Raw genomic sequence first — 16,127 nt, 5'->3', positions numbered from 1 at the left:
GCCTGTGAATATCACAGACTTTTGTGTGTGTCTATATCTTTTCCATATTTATTTTTTACACCGGCAGCTCCTTTGCTACTACTGACTCTACTCTACAGCACGATAGAGGGATTGTGGCTTAACTGGAAACCTGTGAAAACTCTAACAAAGGAGGAAGTAATGGAGTGAATAAAAACAGACTGGACTCACTTCCTTGTCTGCCTACAGCCTGGACAATCGCTTTGGGGAAAAAAAGAAGACAGCTCATTACTGATAAGCCTCTTTCTCTCCCGTCGGCTAACAGTCCCGCCCCCTCTCTCCCTACCTCTATTCCTCCCTCCTTTCTGCTTTCTTTCTTTTTCTTTTACTCTGTATCATTTCACTCTCAGAGGACAGTGTTTTTGTGCTTCAAGGCGGGGGGGTTGCCCACGGAGAATTAAGAGTGGATTACAAAGCTGTGATGAATGTAGCCATCTCACATCACTAGCCCCCTTCCCTCTTTCTCTCACCGCACCAAATGGCAAACAGTGGCAGGGAGAGTAAGTGAGATACTATATTATATGCTGCCTGCTTGCCTGGAGGAAACCATCCGGGTTATATTACAGTATACAGCATTTTGATTAATTCCTCTTTTTATTTTTCCTCCTGTATTTATTTGGAAACAGTTTTAATAGCAGAACGTTGTTTGCTGCTCGGCGTGGGATAATCAGCTGCATCCTGGTATTCAGCTGATATTTTTTAGTAACTAGCAAAATCCTCCTCTGCACAACTCTCTTTCTCTCTGGCTTCACGCCCCCTCTTAGCACCCTGCCTCCCTCTCTATCGCCACAGTACTTAACTCCTCTACGCCTCTGTCTCTCTCTCTCTCTAATACTCTCGCTCTCTCTGTGTCATGTGTTTTTTTCTTCTTTTTTTTTCAGGATAGAGGAAACCAGCATGATTCGTGCACTTCCTGTGTTTTAATACCAGTGCAGGAAACAGAACAAACAGAGCTGAATTCAAACACAAACAGCGAGAGAGGGAGGGAGGTAGGGAGAGAGCGAGCGAGAGAGAGAGAGAGAGAGAGAGAGAAGGGACATGTGAGTGAGTGAGTGAGAGAGAGAGAAGAAACGAGGGGGGAGCAGCAAGAGAGCGAGAGTGAGAGGAAAAGAGGGAGATTTTTTTAGCAGCTGCAAACCATTTCAGCTGTGTAGTGGCCTGAGAACAGAGACTGGGAGTGAAAGAAAGAGAGAGCAAAGCTTGGGAGCCCACACGTCTCAAAGAGAGAAAGAAAGAAAGGAAAAAGAGAGAAGAGGAACTGGGATTGCGTGGCACTTTGTCTCATTCTCAGTATGGAGTCAGGAGCAGGAGAAAGAAGACGGCAAAGAAAAGAGTGAAAGAGAAGGGAGCGTGTCCTGGGATTGTTTGCTGGTAAAGAGGGTGAAGACGCTGCCTGCAAAGCAAAGCTTGGACTGGAGCTGGGAGGGCTGTCTGGGTCTTTGCCCTCTGGATACAGTCCCACGACTCACTGCTCTGCCCTCCTCGCCTGCCTGCCTGGCTGGTCCAGGATCCAGCCCTTAGCCCCCCTTTTCTATCTACCCCCAGATGCCCTCTTTCATTCCAGCCTCACACCCTCCAATATCGTGCCTGCTTTGGATCTACTGTACCACCTCTCCCCTGGAGCTGTGGATGATCTGAGGATGAGAGAGAAAGAAAGCAAGATAAAAGAAAATAATTGAAACATTGACAGGGATTTCTTCACGCAAAAGCAGGCTGCTTTTGTCTTTGTTCTGGATTAGCGTTTTCTTCAAATGCTAGACTGTTGTATGGATGATGCGGTGGATTTTCTTTCACTAATGATGACTGTTATGATGTTGATGAGATGTCTTAGACAAAATTAGGGTTTATCCTGCATGCACAAAGTCCTGATTCTTTGTGATGGAAGCAGAGGACAGAAAAAAGAAAAGAAAAGCTGTGGACTGCTTGAACACTCACCGGACGGCAAAGTGGCAGTGACTTGGTAAAGGGATTTCTATATTCATGTTTTTCTCGAGTTGGGTTTTCTTGCCTCAAAAGCTCTAAAGGATAGACATTTTCTATATTTTTTGTGTCGTTCATTTACTGGATTTCAGATTCTCATTCATTTTCCTGCAAGGAACATATTTTAACAAAATCCATGGAGTATTATACTTTCCTATTCATTGCACCCCACGCAGCCTTTCTTTTATATAACAGAGAGTAGGTTTTCTCACCTTAAAAGGAGACTTTTACACTTCCCTGCCTGCCTCTCACTGAGAAGTTGTCTAAGCCCTCTCTGCCTTTTCCTGTTGTGCCACAGAGAGGAGAGGAGACTGGAGAGGAAGGAGGCAGGAGCTTAGTGAGAGCAAAAAAAGGGTCAAGGAATGAGTTGCTATACGTGAAAATGGAGGAGAGAGCTGTACTGTGTGATTCTGACAACAAAACAAAGGGGTGTTATCTGCATGGTCCTCACCTCACCTTAGACTTTGTACTTCTCAGAGAGGGAGATGATGACTGTTTCTTTCCCTTCCTCCCTCTGTTCATCCCTCCACCTCTCCCTCATTCCTAACAGTCTCAAATAAACAGAGCTGGTGATTAATATGGTGCCGAGGGGGAGGGCTGTCTCTCTCACTCCCTCACTGATGCCACACAGCATCTCAGAAAGACCAAGGAAATGCACAGCTGTTGAAGTGACATAGGCAAGAACGCAACATACACCAGTGGAATGATACTGTGGATGATATAAATTTTTAATATTTTTGAGAATGTGAAACCTGATGGATTTGTTAAATGCAGCCAAATGGACTGTGTGAGTTTGTGAATTATTGGACTGGGGACAATTGAAGCTAAAGGAATTCATTTTCCACAAAGATCAATTTTTTTGCGCATGTTTTTTAATTTCATTTCTCTGTGCCGTGCCACACCTGCACCTTAAACAATAGGGTTTCTGTGGAAAGTGAAAAGAAGAAGAAGAAAGAACAGAATGGGGAAGCCCCTGAGCCGTCCGGACTGCCTGAGGCAGAACCCTCGTTGCCTTGGAAAAGGTGATGAGGATGAGGCATACATAGAAGATTGTTACGTCCCCCAGCGATCCATATATGATACTATGCGAATCAATGAACAGATTGACCAAGGGACCAAACTGTGTCAACCTTCCAGGAGCACGCTAGGTTCTGGTGGGGAGGTGAGAGGAGAGGGAAGTACACTATCCAGCAATGGCACCATTGGAGCTGATTTAGGTGGAGTTTTTGTCTCCAGGAATGCAGATAATGCTGGTGGAGTGAAGAAACTAGATGAGAGAGTGATCTTTGATGCCTTAAAGCTAACTGGTGATCCTCAGATAATGTCACCACCAGTTGGCATTGTAGGTTCAGGTTTGCCTATTGCCACGTCCTCATCTGGCTCTGGTGGGGTAGCTGCAGTGGCCAAGAGGCGGCATCAAGGTGGTGATAAGAGGGACAATCCGAACCGTCGCTCTTGGAAAGCCTTTATGCCCCCAAGTTATCCAGAGTTTGCTGAGAGACTTGAGTTCTCATCTGTTGAAGGAGCAGAAAAGCGTCTGTCTGGGGCAGGGATTCCTCTCTCTCCTCTACAGCCCATTCCTTCTCACCTCCCCCCATCCACCCCTACCTCATCCACTCCTTCCTTACCTCCTTACACACCCTCCCCTCTATCATCTGCTCCCCACACTCCTCCCGTCTCCTCCTCACCTTCCTTGACACCAACAGTTAGCCCTGTGCCTCCTCTCCAGCATCCTCTCAGCAGGCAAAAGCAGGTTCATCCTGTGCTGCAGAAGCAACACAAACAGACTCATGTGGTGCCGTCGCCTTCCAAAGAACAGTTACCTGCCTTTGGACAGACTCGGGCATCCCAGGTTTCTGGAAATACACCACAGCATAGCCCCAGTATATCCAGACAGGTAGAGAGAAAAGGGGAGGAGCACAGACGGACTACTAGCTCATCTAAAGCTGGAATTAGGCAGATCCCAGAGGAGCCTGTTGAGTCAGTTAAGACCTCAGATTCAGAGAGGGATTCTCCTCTTTTGGACCAGGACCAAGGGGACAATGCTCCTCTCATCCCACCAAAACCAGTCTTCTGCCCTCCTACCAAGGCCCGCACCTGGCCCCGCAGTATAACAACAGGGAAAAGAACCCAGATTGGACTGAGACACAACTTCCCTGTACTCCCTCCTTTGCCTCCCCTATTGGGTGAGGATAGCAACACGGATGAAGAGTCACTTTATCTACTAGACCCCCCATCTCCATTCCTGAAGGAGGAGGAGGGGTTAGTATATGGAGGTCTGCCTCTCTCCCCCTGTATCAGTCAGGAGGGAGGTGATGAGGGGTTACTTGGCTGGGGTGCTCAGGAGCTCAGAGAACGCACAGCCTCCGAACTCAAATTTGAGGAGGACGAGCGCAGGATACTTGAGGAGCTTGACAAAGAGGACGAGGAAGAGTGCAGTAAAATGATTGAGGAGGAGGAGGCATGGAAAAAAGAAAGAGATGAAGCAGAGGAGGAGAGAGCTCAGAGAGAGGAAAGAGAGTGGGAGGCAGTTCTTAAATTAGAGAATAGGGAGATAATTGACCAGTCTTGGGATAGGGAAACACTGGAATCAGAGGAATGGGGTTTAGCAGGCCCTTCTGGACATTGGCCTGTATTGACTCCCCCTACAGGCTTTGGAGGCCCTGGGGCCCCCAGTGCCTCACCCTGCCCCAGCTCAGGGGCTGAGTCAGATGACCTCTTCCTAGAGCTGGAGAGGCAATGTCAAGAGGATGAAGGAGAGGAGGGAGTGGAGATGAGTGTAGACCCTGAGCATTTTGATCCCTACACTCTTCCTTGTTTAGAGGAAGAGGAAGAGGAGAGAGAGGAAGAAACAAAGACTGCCTGGGTAGATTTTGAAGGAACTCTTCCTCTAGATGCAGTTAACTCTGTGGAGCCTGATAGCATTGCACCAGGCTTAGAGAATATTATGAAAATTTCAAATTTTAATCCCTCTGAGCATCTAGAACAGATTACAAACTTTGACTTGGTGCGAGCACAAGACTGTGAAAAGGAACATTGTTTCATTGATGAAGAGTGTGACGTTGACTATAATGAGGATAAGGCAGAGGTAGAGGAAGAAGAGATGAGTTACCCAACAGACTCTGCTCTCGGTCAACAACTGGAGTCAGACTCCAGTGGGGTCCACATGTCCCAACCAGACAGAACTGTTATTAGTGACATTACTCAGACAGACTGTGAACAGGGGAGACCTGCACGGACTGAAACAGACCTGGATAGTGGGGCATCATCAGAGTGTGATGGCGAGGAATGTGAGGAGAGAGCCTCCTCTCCATCTCGTAGCCCTCTGAACCCTTACGCTGAGGAGATGGAGCAAGTGGAGGAGGAGAATGAGCTCAACAAGGGTGAATTGGAAGAGGAGTTAGGAACAGAGTGGGATGTGTATGACCAATCTGAGCCAAGTTTGGACAGTAGTGAGGGAGTTCTCATGGATCACTCCCATGAGCCTCTGCACACGGTTGAAAAAGAAATCGACAATGAATGTACACAGGATGTTGACGTTCAGACTTCCTGTCAAGAAGATCAAGTCCCCTCAGAGGTTAACAAGCCTGCCGTGGCAGTAACTTGTGACACCAAAGGGACATGCATTGCGTCAGAGACTTTTGTTGTCCCCACAGATGTAGTCTCAGGACAGGACATGCCTGGACAAGACCCAGATCTGGAAACTACAACAGAAATGACAGCTAGCACCCCAAAATCAGACTCTGTTCCTCTCGTACACACTCAACATACAGACTCAGCACCCCCTTCCTCTTTACCTCAGTCACCTTCTAAATCAGATGGTGGTGCTGGGTTGGATGCTAAAGACTCAGAGGCGTTTGTGATATCAGATAGTTTTGTTTACCTGGCTGTGTCTGCACCTCCCCAGTACCCCAATGACTGTCCCCCATCTCCACTTGAGGACTTCATTCCCCCAAGTCCTGTCCCCAAACCTCCCTGCTGCCCAGACCCAGAGGAGGAGGGAGCCTTCCTTTCCCCTGACAGCTTTGTTTACATGGCAGCACCTGAACGGCCCCAACCTGGCCCCTCAGATGTCTGCTCAGCCTGTGAGGATACTCAGGAGCTGGACTTGGACTCATACTCTGAAGGGACCCAGTCTGGGATGGATGGGGTAGAGTTTGTCCTAGGCTCTATGACAGGGGACAGTGACTGGGAGTCAGACGGCTCTGCCCTGGACTTTCCTCCACTCATGTCCACAGACCAGGCCTGGGACCAACTTGAGCCGGGCCTGTTACAGAGCCTATTTACTCAGACAGAGACAAGCCAGGCACATGCCTGCAGGTCCCAGGAAGACAGGCCCCAGACAGGGGCCACAGCTTGTCACACAGACCCTCTCTTAGAGTCAGGAAGGAGCTCTAAAGCAGAGAATGAATCAACGACTATAATACCAAGCTCTGACACTGACATAGAGGCAGAGGTATGCTCTCATTAACATTTTTGATCATTAAGATAACAGATTTTTCTAAAAGACTTTATAAAGAACTTCATATTGGTGCTGTGAATTGTTGTATTTAGTCTAGACCACTGTGCAGTTGTACAGTGTGATAGCACAATTGAGTGAATTCAGGTAAACAGTGAATTGAATAGTGCAGTCATATTGTAACATGGGAAAAGACATCTGGGAGGTGGTTTACTTATCATTTTTATATTTATATAGCTGGCCTTTAGTAGAAGTACTAATCCAGAGTGATTTGAAACAGATATAACACTAGAATGCAGTGCCATAAATACAGTGCCAAGTACAGAGAATGAATTAAATCAAACCACAGAGACCCTGGTTTATTTGTCTATTTAGCCTAATAAGAGAGGATTGCTAGGTGAGGAGTAAAAGAGTAAAAATCTGTTTTTAGCAATGCATGCATTCGATGTGGACATGTGGACACACAGAGGCATAGCATGGAAAAAGAATTGGGTCAGGTTGCTAAGTGTTGAGTGTAACTGATGTAGACATAGCATGGAAAATGTATGTGGGGGGGTAAAGTTATGTAGACGCCATAATTAGCTAGTTGTGTTTGAGTAGTAGGGCTTTAAATGATTGCAATATGATGCTCAGAGGGGGGGTTTGCTACTTATGGGAAACTACCCTCAGGGTCACTCAGTGTGTGTGTGTGTGTGTGTGTGTGTGCGTGCATATGGTGTGTGTTTGGGTGGGGGTCAGTGCTAATCTACAGTGCATGCACATATTTGAGATTGATCACATGTTTATTTGTGTGAAGCTAAAAAAGCGATGTGCGTCTGCAGCCTACTTATAATGCTGATTTCAAGTGCAGAGTTTACAACATTTATCTCAAGGGCATGCTATTATTGTGTTTACACTGTCTGTGTATAGAGTACAGAATGATATATTTCCATACAAAGTCATAGGTGCTTGGCGTATCCCTGCTGTATATGTACATGAAGTGATACAGGCCAAAGTTTTCCACCTTGTTTAAATAATTTGTGAGAAAGGTCGATGTTTGAGGTGTTTGTTAGCAAGACTTCTGGATAACTTTCACTGTTTGAGTTTATTTTGTTTCTGAGAATGTAATCAGTGTCACAGTATACACATTTCAGACAGTTACTGCTGTGTACAGAGAACGCACCGCTCTGTGATGGATGTTCTATAAATGCTGCAAGATTAGCTTGGCATGGAAGTGACACAGAGGGCTGTCAATGTGACTGTGTGTCGGACTATTCTCTCTGCATTCATCTGCATTCAGTCTTCGACTTGTTTTGTTTGTGTAGTGTCACTCTTCTCCCATCTACCGCTGTGTTTGTGTTTGACATTGTGGGCTGCATGTAAAGGTGTGTGTGTATATGTAGAGTGTATCTCAATGTGACAGTGTGTTTGACAGGCTGTCGTGCTTTCTAGGAGCTCTGCTATGACTCAGTGTCTGGCCCAGATTTGCACACAGACTCTGAATTTTGCTAGTTTTTGCAGTCTACCAATTATTATGCTAATTGACAGGAAGGTTCCTTTTTTTGCATGAAAAGTGCTAAATTAAAAGTATGAGGTTATTGCTAAAATCATTATCTGATCTTGGAAATTCCATGTGCATATCACTACCAGAATGTGTTAAAAACTATTTTTAACATGAAATATTTTCTGATGCCATTGCAAACCTGTTGGTAGAGGTTTAAAGTCAGGCAGAGAAACGTAATTATTTATCATCGGTGCACATCACGAACAAGCAGTGTGTGATTTGAGCCAGTGATGCTTCTGATCCCATCCTGACGATGCAAACTGCTGGTCCTCTTTTATTACATTATAGTTTCCAACAGGCACAAGTTGCCTGCTCTGACCATTCAGTCACAACTCATTTACTCTACCCTGTGTGGGTTTATGAGTACATTTGACTATATGTTTGTTTGTGTGTTAGCATGTGTGTGTCTGTTTGTTTGAGTGTGTAACTGATCTTTGTGTCTTTATGTGTTATCAGTCCACGTGCATTGGTTCTGTCTGCAGTCACAGCCTCTTTGGCTTCAGTTTAATATAATCAGATGTCGAGTCCACTCAGCCTCAAATCTAACAGAAGAGAATTACAGCTTTACCGGGTGGTGCTGTGCAGATGATCTGTAACAACATCAGGTGTGATTAGGGGGGAAAAAGCATTTGAAAGTCAGAAAGAGGAACATTTTGAAGGAAAACAACAAAAATGGGATGCCCCTTTTGAGTGGCCTGTATGCATCAAAAGCATACTTGCCGTGTATACTTTATATACTGTAGGTTTTGGAGACACTTAACAATTGGTTTTGATTTTGCGGCATTTTGTAATGCCAGCAACTAGCTAGATTTCTATTTCCCCGGTCAGACACAGAATAAACTTTGAAGTCTTTTACAGAAGAGTAAGCTTTTGCTCAAAGGCTACAAAGTTGCTAACATTGCACTGAGGGTATTTCTAGACAGAAATACTGGGGTCCAATTATAAGTTTGGTTCTGGAAGGAGACAACTAGCATGATTTCATTGATCACTGTAGTGATTCTCAAGCTTGGTATGCATATCAGTAATACCCTGCTACCACAGAAACACTGGGTCCTTTATTTTTTAATTTTTTAATTTTTTTTGTAATGAATGGTGGATGACAATTTGGAAATTTGACTCTCCAGTTTTTGTTCACATGCACTTTTGTTGTGTTATGAAATCCCCTTTATTCAGCCTCATGCACCCTCTCCTCAACTGACTCTCATTCCCTCCCTCCCAAACCTCTCTCTCCTCCCCCTCTTCTCCTCCATGCTTGGATGGTTTTGTTACTGAGATAAGGAGGTGAGAGGTAAATATTGTGGCTCTCTGTGAGGGGAGCTGCCTCTGCCAACATGACTACACAAACAATGTGTGAAGTTTTCTGGGGAATATAAACTTAGATATCAGATAAGAATGTGCCAGGGCTAACACTGGAGCTGTGAGCTGGACTCTGTTGCCTGTTGACGGTCCTGTCTTTTGCTCTCTGTTTTGTTTCTGTCTGTTGTGCACCTCATTTTCTCCACTGTACTATTTTTCTTTTCTACTCTTTGTTCCTCTGTCTTTGTATCTCTCACTTCACTTCAATATTCTGCTCCAATGCAAAACCAAAATATACAGTAAAACAAACAACAGGCAATTTTCACGTTAAGTTGCTGTTAGAAATTAATTGAAAACGGATGGTGTGAAGACACGGGGAGGACAGATAGACACACTGAATTTAGAAAGACAAAGAAGCAGACACAAAAAGAGTTATGACAGGCGACAGGGAGGTTGGGTGGAGGAAGCTATTGTTTGCACGGGGGAGCACCTTTTAGCGCTGCATGGGGCTTTGGTACAATGATAAGAGAGAGAGAGCTACGTTGGCAGGCAGACACAAGCAGAAGGTCTTTGGATTAATGTGGAGCTAATTTTAAGGCACATTGTATGTATGTGTGCCCCACAAACAGACAGACAGATGGACTAGCTTTGCATGCTGTTTGATGAATTGGGACGTGGGAACGCACAGTACAGACAGACTGACCGCTGGCAGCTTATACACAGATTTAGAGGCAGGCAGTTCTGAAATTGCATGTTTCATTCATAACTCATTAGCATTTGTTGTTTGTTGTTGCTGTCTGCGGATACAGGCATTAAAGGGTCCTCAAAAAGCCTTACATTTTCTTAAATTCCATAAAAGTCCATAAAAAATTCTACATAAAATTGCATACAGAAATTTGAGGATTTATTTTTAGCATGCAGTGACAGGTTTTTAAGCTGTATGTCCACATGGATGAGCACAGAACAGGTTTTGTATGCAGTCCAAACAGATTAGGACTTCATAACTGTTTTTTGTTCCATAACCTACTGTATGTTTTACTGGAAGTAGACTTCTTTTGCCAGTTTTATGTCTTATTTTTGGTTTTAAAGTTAGTTTTGAAATCAACTCTGATGCAGTAAAAAAAGACCTGCTGTAACTGTTGGTTTCTGAAATCTGCACATACTCCATTTTTGTTTCAAATAATTTTCAATACAAGATGGAATAGTAGGAACAAATGGGCCAGAAAAAGATGAGGAATTGAAAGACAGATGTTGAAGCAGAGACCGAGACAAACAGGACATAGAGAGAACCAGGTGGCCTCATGTCCGCGGCTTGTACATTTGTGTTTTGATTGATGTGATAATTCTGGTTCTGAACAACCGCCTCCGGGATAAACCTGCGAAAGACGGGGTATTCAGGAATACAGAAAAGCATGAAAGCAAAAGCAGGAACACATTGATCTCTCCCACTGGAACTGAACGAACATGCGCTTAAAATATAAAAAGTAGATCAAATATTTGAAGTGGCCTCTACATCACTCCCCCTCTCTCACAATGATATCAGCAAGACAACAAAGCTCTTAAAAATGGTAGAGCAGTGGTCTCCTGTTAGATATGAACATGTTTCCAAGAAACCTCAAACCCCCCTAAAAAAGGAAATCATATATCACTCTCTCTTTGTCTGTCTCACAGGGAACTGATTAGCAACACAGTGATAGCTTGAATAAAGGAAAAAGATGGGTGTGTTCAAAAAATGCATCCTTAAAAGAGAAAAAGAATTGCTGGTGGGACAATAAAGGGGAAGAAAAAGAGGATAGTAAAGTTTGAGCCAACATGCTTTGAATGCAGGCCACATTTGCATGAGATTTGTATGTTTGTTGATGTTCAAATAAGGACACTGGATTCAAATGGGATTTATTAACCCATTAACCCCTTTAACCCCGTGTCTGAGATTGGTCAGTCCGTGGCTTAAAGTAAAGCCTTTCTGGCACAACTGTTTTCCCCCATTGTGGTGAGTTTGGAAATAGATTTCTACCCTTTCCTTCCTCCCCTCATTCCTCGTGCCATTAAAAGAGAAAGGAGGGAGTGAGGAAGGATGAGGGTTGAAAGCCAGGAAGACAGTGAGAGACGAGTGCAGAGGCAGGAATAGAGGGAGAGGAGGTTGAGTGAGGAGGTGTGGCGGTGAAGGAAAAGCAAGCGATAGCAGTGCTGTTACTGGCTGCCAAATTGCTTTCAGGAGAAACATTTTACCCATGGTACAGAATATTCAGGCTGTTTTTTTCACTCTGGTTATCGCCCATATACACTAACTCCCATTCAGTTTTAATAGAACTGTTCCTATCTTTCTTCTGTTTGTCTGTTTTTAATCGCATTCCAGTTTTATTTCACCGTGTCTTCAGTTCAGCTGTAGCTTTAGAGGCAACACTTTCAAAGATGCAGATGTTTTTGATATGACCACTAGCTCTTTTCATGAAGTGGACAGATCACATAGTTATGAAAATCAGTTATGAAGGGAAAGGAAGATGAAAGGACACAGTTCAGGGAACAATTTTAAAGCCTTGATAACAAGTTGGAAAACTGTGTAGCTGGGCAACATTCTTCATGCTCTCAATTTCCTAAGCATATTTTATTTTTTCTTGTATTTTTGCAGCAGTGATAGTAGCAGTTAATGGAAACCTGCCATGTTTCTATGTGCTGTCAGTAATAATTCTCTGCATTTATGTTTGGAGCCACATGTTCCCCCACATCTGTCCCGATTAAGAAACTGATTGTCCTTGAGTGATGTTTTGGACACGCGCCATCGACACAGCTATTCCTCTCCTCAGCATTATTAGCTTGACAGTTGACAGCTAAATGTAGAGTATCCACACATATATTCATGTACAGTATACGTACACTCACACAGTCAGTTCACAGATTCAAAAAAGCACTATAATGTAACATTGACTCCCAAAGTGAGGCTAAGTTAGAGGTTAATTGTTATTGTTTCATTTTCAAGATTTGAGTCCAATGAGAATATTTGAGATTATTTAGGTTGATCATAAGTTTGATTGGCCTTAGTGTTACCCTATCGGCATGTATGTTGTTACACAGAAGCATCACAGTCATGTGCTTTCACCCTCATTCACAGTATTTGACCTGATTTGCTAACTGCAAGTGATTAGGTCCTACATGAACACGAAAGAATCTGAGAGATTTCTGTATTTTTGTTTTGTTTGTGCTCTTCTCGCTGATTTTAAATGGACGTGGTTCAGTTTGAAAAAGGTGGCGGCACCAATCAGAATTGAACAATATTTTAATCAGAATCTGATCCAACCACACCCACACAGTCCTGAAGATGTAGATGAGTGTTAAACTCCTAATACTTGATGTATTTTTTTTTAAACTTATTTAGTCATGAATATTTAATGTTATGGAGAAAAACTTGAGATTTTAAGTTTTCAGGGGCTGATTATTTTAATTATTGATAAATCTGCAGATCGTTTTCTCGATTCATCATTTTGTCTATAAAATGTCAGAAAATAATGATAATGTATTTAAATTGCTTATATTATTTGACCAAACCCAAAAATATTCAGTTTAGAATCAGATATGTCAAATAAAAGCAGCAAATAATCGCATTTGAGAAGCTTTAACCAGCAAATGTTTGGAATTCGTGCTGGAAAAATACAATAAATCGATTTAATTTTCTGTCGATCAACTAATCGATTAATCGTTGCAGCTCTACTTTAAAGTTAGATGTCACCCTCTCGTCCAACCGAGTGTGTGATGGGTTGGATGTTTTTCCTCTTTTCTGCATCTCTGCCTTAAGCAGACATTTCTATATACAAGCTACATTCTCTGTGATTTTTCGTCACTCACCTCACCCATGTTTTTGAATGCTGTTCCGTAAATGTTTTTATTAAATTGTCAAAGTGTCAAACTTGTGAATTATTAGAGAAAAAAGAAAGATTTACAGACAGCCAAATTATCCTCTGATTCAGGCACATATCACTGAAAACTAGACAAAAATCTGTATTCTTGAAAATTGCTGCAGTTGTTTGAGAAACATGAGAAATATTTGTCAATTCTTTCATCTTCCCTGGCATTTCAACAGCCTCTCAAACTGACTATTTAATGAGACATAGCAAACAGTCTTTAGCCAGTATCAGCCTCTCACGTCCATCTTCGAGCTTTAATCAGATCTACTTTTCATCTCAGCTTTTTTATCACCTGTCTACACTGAACTGCGGCTGAAGTGAGAAAGCCAGTGCGAGGGGGAGGATGGGAGAAAGGAGGAGGCAACTGTGGTAAAGGCAGCCAAAGGGAAGAGAAGAGGTAGAGAAATGAGTGATGACATGGTGGCAGGAAGAGGAAGAGGAGGAGGAGGAGGAGGAGTAGGGAGAAGGATGACGAGTATGGTGGTGATAGTTCAGTTAGCCCAGTTAAGAATGTGTGCGAGTGTTGCTGCGTGCTGGCTGAGGTAGGGAAGAATGACAAGTATGTGGGACATTTTCCAGAGCTCTGGTTTAGTGGAGTCAACCACTCTGAACTGGTGAGGGAGAGAGAGAGAGAGCAGAGAGGGCGGCTGAAATAGAGACAGAAAGACAAAAAGAGAAAACACAAAGAGAGGGGCAGAAGAAGAGTAGAGAGAGCTGACAGAAATGTAAGCACACACAACCTATAACATGTTTATATACACCCCAGTGTATGTTTAGATGATGAATGGGTGTACTTTCCCTGTTTTTTCCTTTTCTCTTCCCCTCTATCTCTGACACACACACACACACACACACACACACACACACACACACACCAGGATAAGGCGAAGGGTGGAGCGGGTCATGGCTTCAGTCATTGTTGTTCTGGCCGACAGACTTCCTGTTCCAAGCAGCTATGACGCCCATCACCACAACACAGCTGCTTCCAAAGTGGACAGGACACACACACACACACATACACACAATTGCTCATTCATATTTAATCGTGAGATTCATACCTGTAGAACTCTTAATCATTTCTTTTCACACACATAATTACACACATGCATGCATACTTGTGCACACTACACACACTCTCACAAACACATGCATAGATTAGGAAATATGTGTGCACACACGCGTGCCCACGCCCACACACACAAACACACGAACAAGGCCTTGGCATGGAGAACCTGTAGTTTGATGCCATATTTAAACCAGATGAGCAGAAACCTGTAAACCCTTTGATTATGACCCACTGCCGAGACTCAGAAACGTGTTCCAGCTCAACCACTTCCAGCCAATCTAGAGACCAACTCAGCATTATGTCTGCAGGGCTGTAAACATCCTCAATGCGTCATAAATCCAAATTTGGAAGTTTTTAAATGCAGGTGAATATGTTGTGAATAGTGATGAATGAAAAAAATTAAAAACATTTCATTTGGACTTGATTTGTTGGCTTTATCTTGCCTTTTTCATTTGAAATCATCCAGGAATCATTGCAGTGGAAGGATTAAGTTGAACTTGCTGAAATGTGTGGACACTCTAGTCCAGGACCACTTTCAGATACACTGCTAGTCTGTTAGCTGGCTGTTTAATTGGGGGTCACAGAAGTGATTTGGTGGAAGATAAAAGAAGATTGTGTCATGAACACATCTTTTAGATTTTATGGTGAAAATGGGGAAGAACCATTTCTTGTTCAGATGTTTTCATTTCAGTTGTATTAGGTACAGTAGTGTGCAGTGGTTTGTTGTTATTTGACTATTGGACACCCACGACTGTTGTAGCTTATTTGCCGTCTTCTTCCAGACCATAGTGGTATTTCACTGAAACCCAAACCTACATTTTCCCTCTCCCTCACTTCAATTGCACCCCCTTCAGCATTGTCACACCAACTATTTTCCCCCAGGCTCTGGATTTACCAAAATCTGGTGTGTGTGTGTGTGTGTGTGTGTGTGTGTGTCTCTTTGTGTGGCCATTGGGGTTTGGCTGCCACAGCATTATAAACCACCAGGCTTAATTCTCCCTCTGTGGGCCGATTCTGAATGTCGGGACCTCTCAAACGTTTTCATGACAGCGACGACTCCCCAACCCCACCCCAATTTGACGGGATTTTGTCCCAGAGACGACCAAATGAAAAGAATGTCATTGGTGTTGGTTTACAGTGTTCCCACTGGTCAGGGAATTAGTGGAATACTGTGAAACTGTGAAAGTTGTTTTGTGGATTTGGCAAATTGTTGGATGTAGCAGTTTGGTTTACAGGAATTTAGCAGAATGTTTTTTGTGTTTTTTTTCTCACAGTCATTGCATTAGCTGTTGGTTTTGGGTTGTTTTTCTCCACTGCAAGGCTAACTGTAGGGAAAACCAGACTGTTTACCCCTTTCGAAAAACAACTAACAACAAACCAGACATGAACTAAATTTTATAGGTCAGGGATGTGCTGCAAATTACGAAATGAAAAATCGAAATTAAGAAAAGTCATACAGTTTTGTAATGGGGCATGGTGGGGCCTTTGAATTCAACTAAGTGTTTCCTGGTATTGTTTTAGGGCTGCAGCTAATGATTTTCTCATTATTGATTGATCACTAAATCTCTTAGTCTATAGAATGACAGAAAATAGTGAAAAATGCAATCACAATTCCCATGAGCCCTAAGTGATGTTCAAGTCAAGTCAATTTTATATATATAGCTCAATATCACAATTCACAAGTTGCCTCAGTGGGCTTTACAATCTGTACAGCATACGACACCCTCTATTCTTAGATCCTCAGTTCGGATTAGGAAAAACTCCCCAAAAAAATAACTTTTTTGTTCAACCACCATTTCAAAACACAAATATATAAGCAGCAAAATTGTACATTTGTGAAGCTATAACCAGTGGATGTGTGGCATT

At 43.2% G+C, this 16,127-nt stretch overlaps 1 protein-coding gene across 28 annotated transcripts in view; it reads left to right on the top strand.

Annotated features, from left to right (window-relative positions):
- macf1a (microtubule actin crosslinking factor 1a) overlaps positions 1 to 16,127 on the top strand; it is a 240,425-nt gene that overhangs the window by 188,468 nt on the left and 35,830 nt on the right. The window lies entirely within an intron of this gene.

The sequence above is a fragment of the Siniperca chuatsi genome, linkage group LG17 (genome assembly GCF_020085105.1).
Source record: "Siniperca chuatsi isolate FFG_IHB_CAS linkage group LG17, ASM2008510v1, whole genome shotgun sequence".
In the NCBI taxonomy this organism is placed as follows: Eukaryota; Metazoa; Chordata; class Actinopteri; order Centrarchiformes; family Sinipercidae; genus Siniperca; species Siniperca chuatsi.
This window is presented reverse-complemented; position numbering and strand designations above follow the sequence as displayed.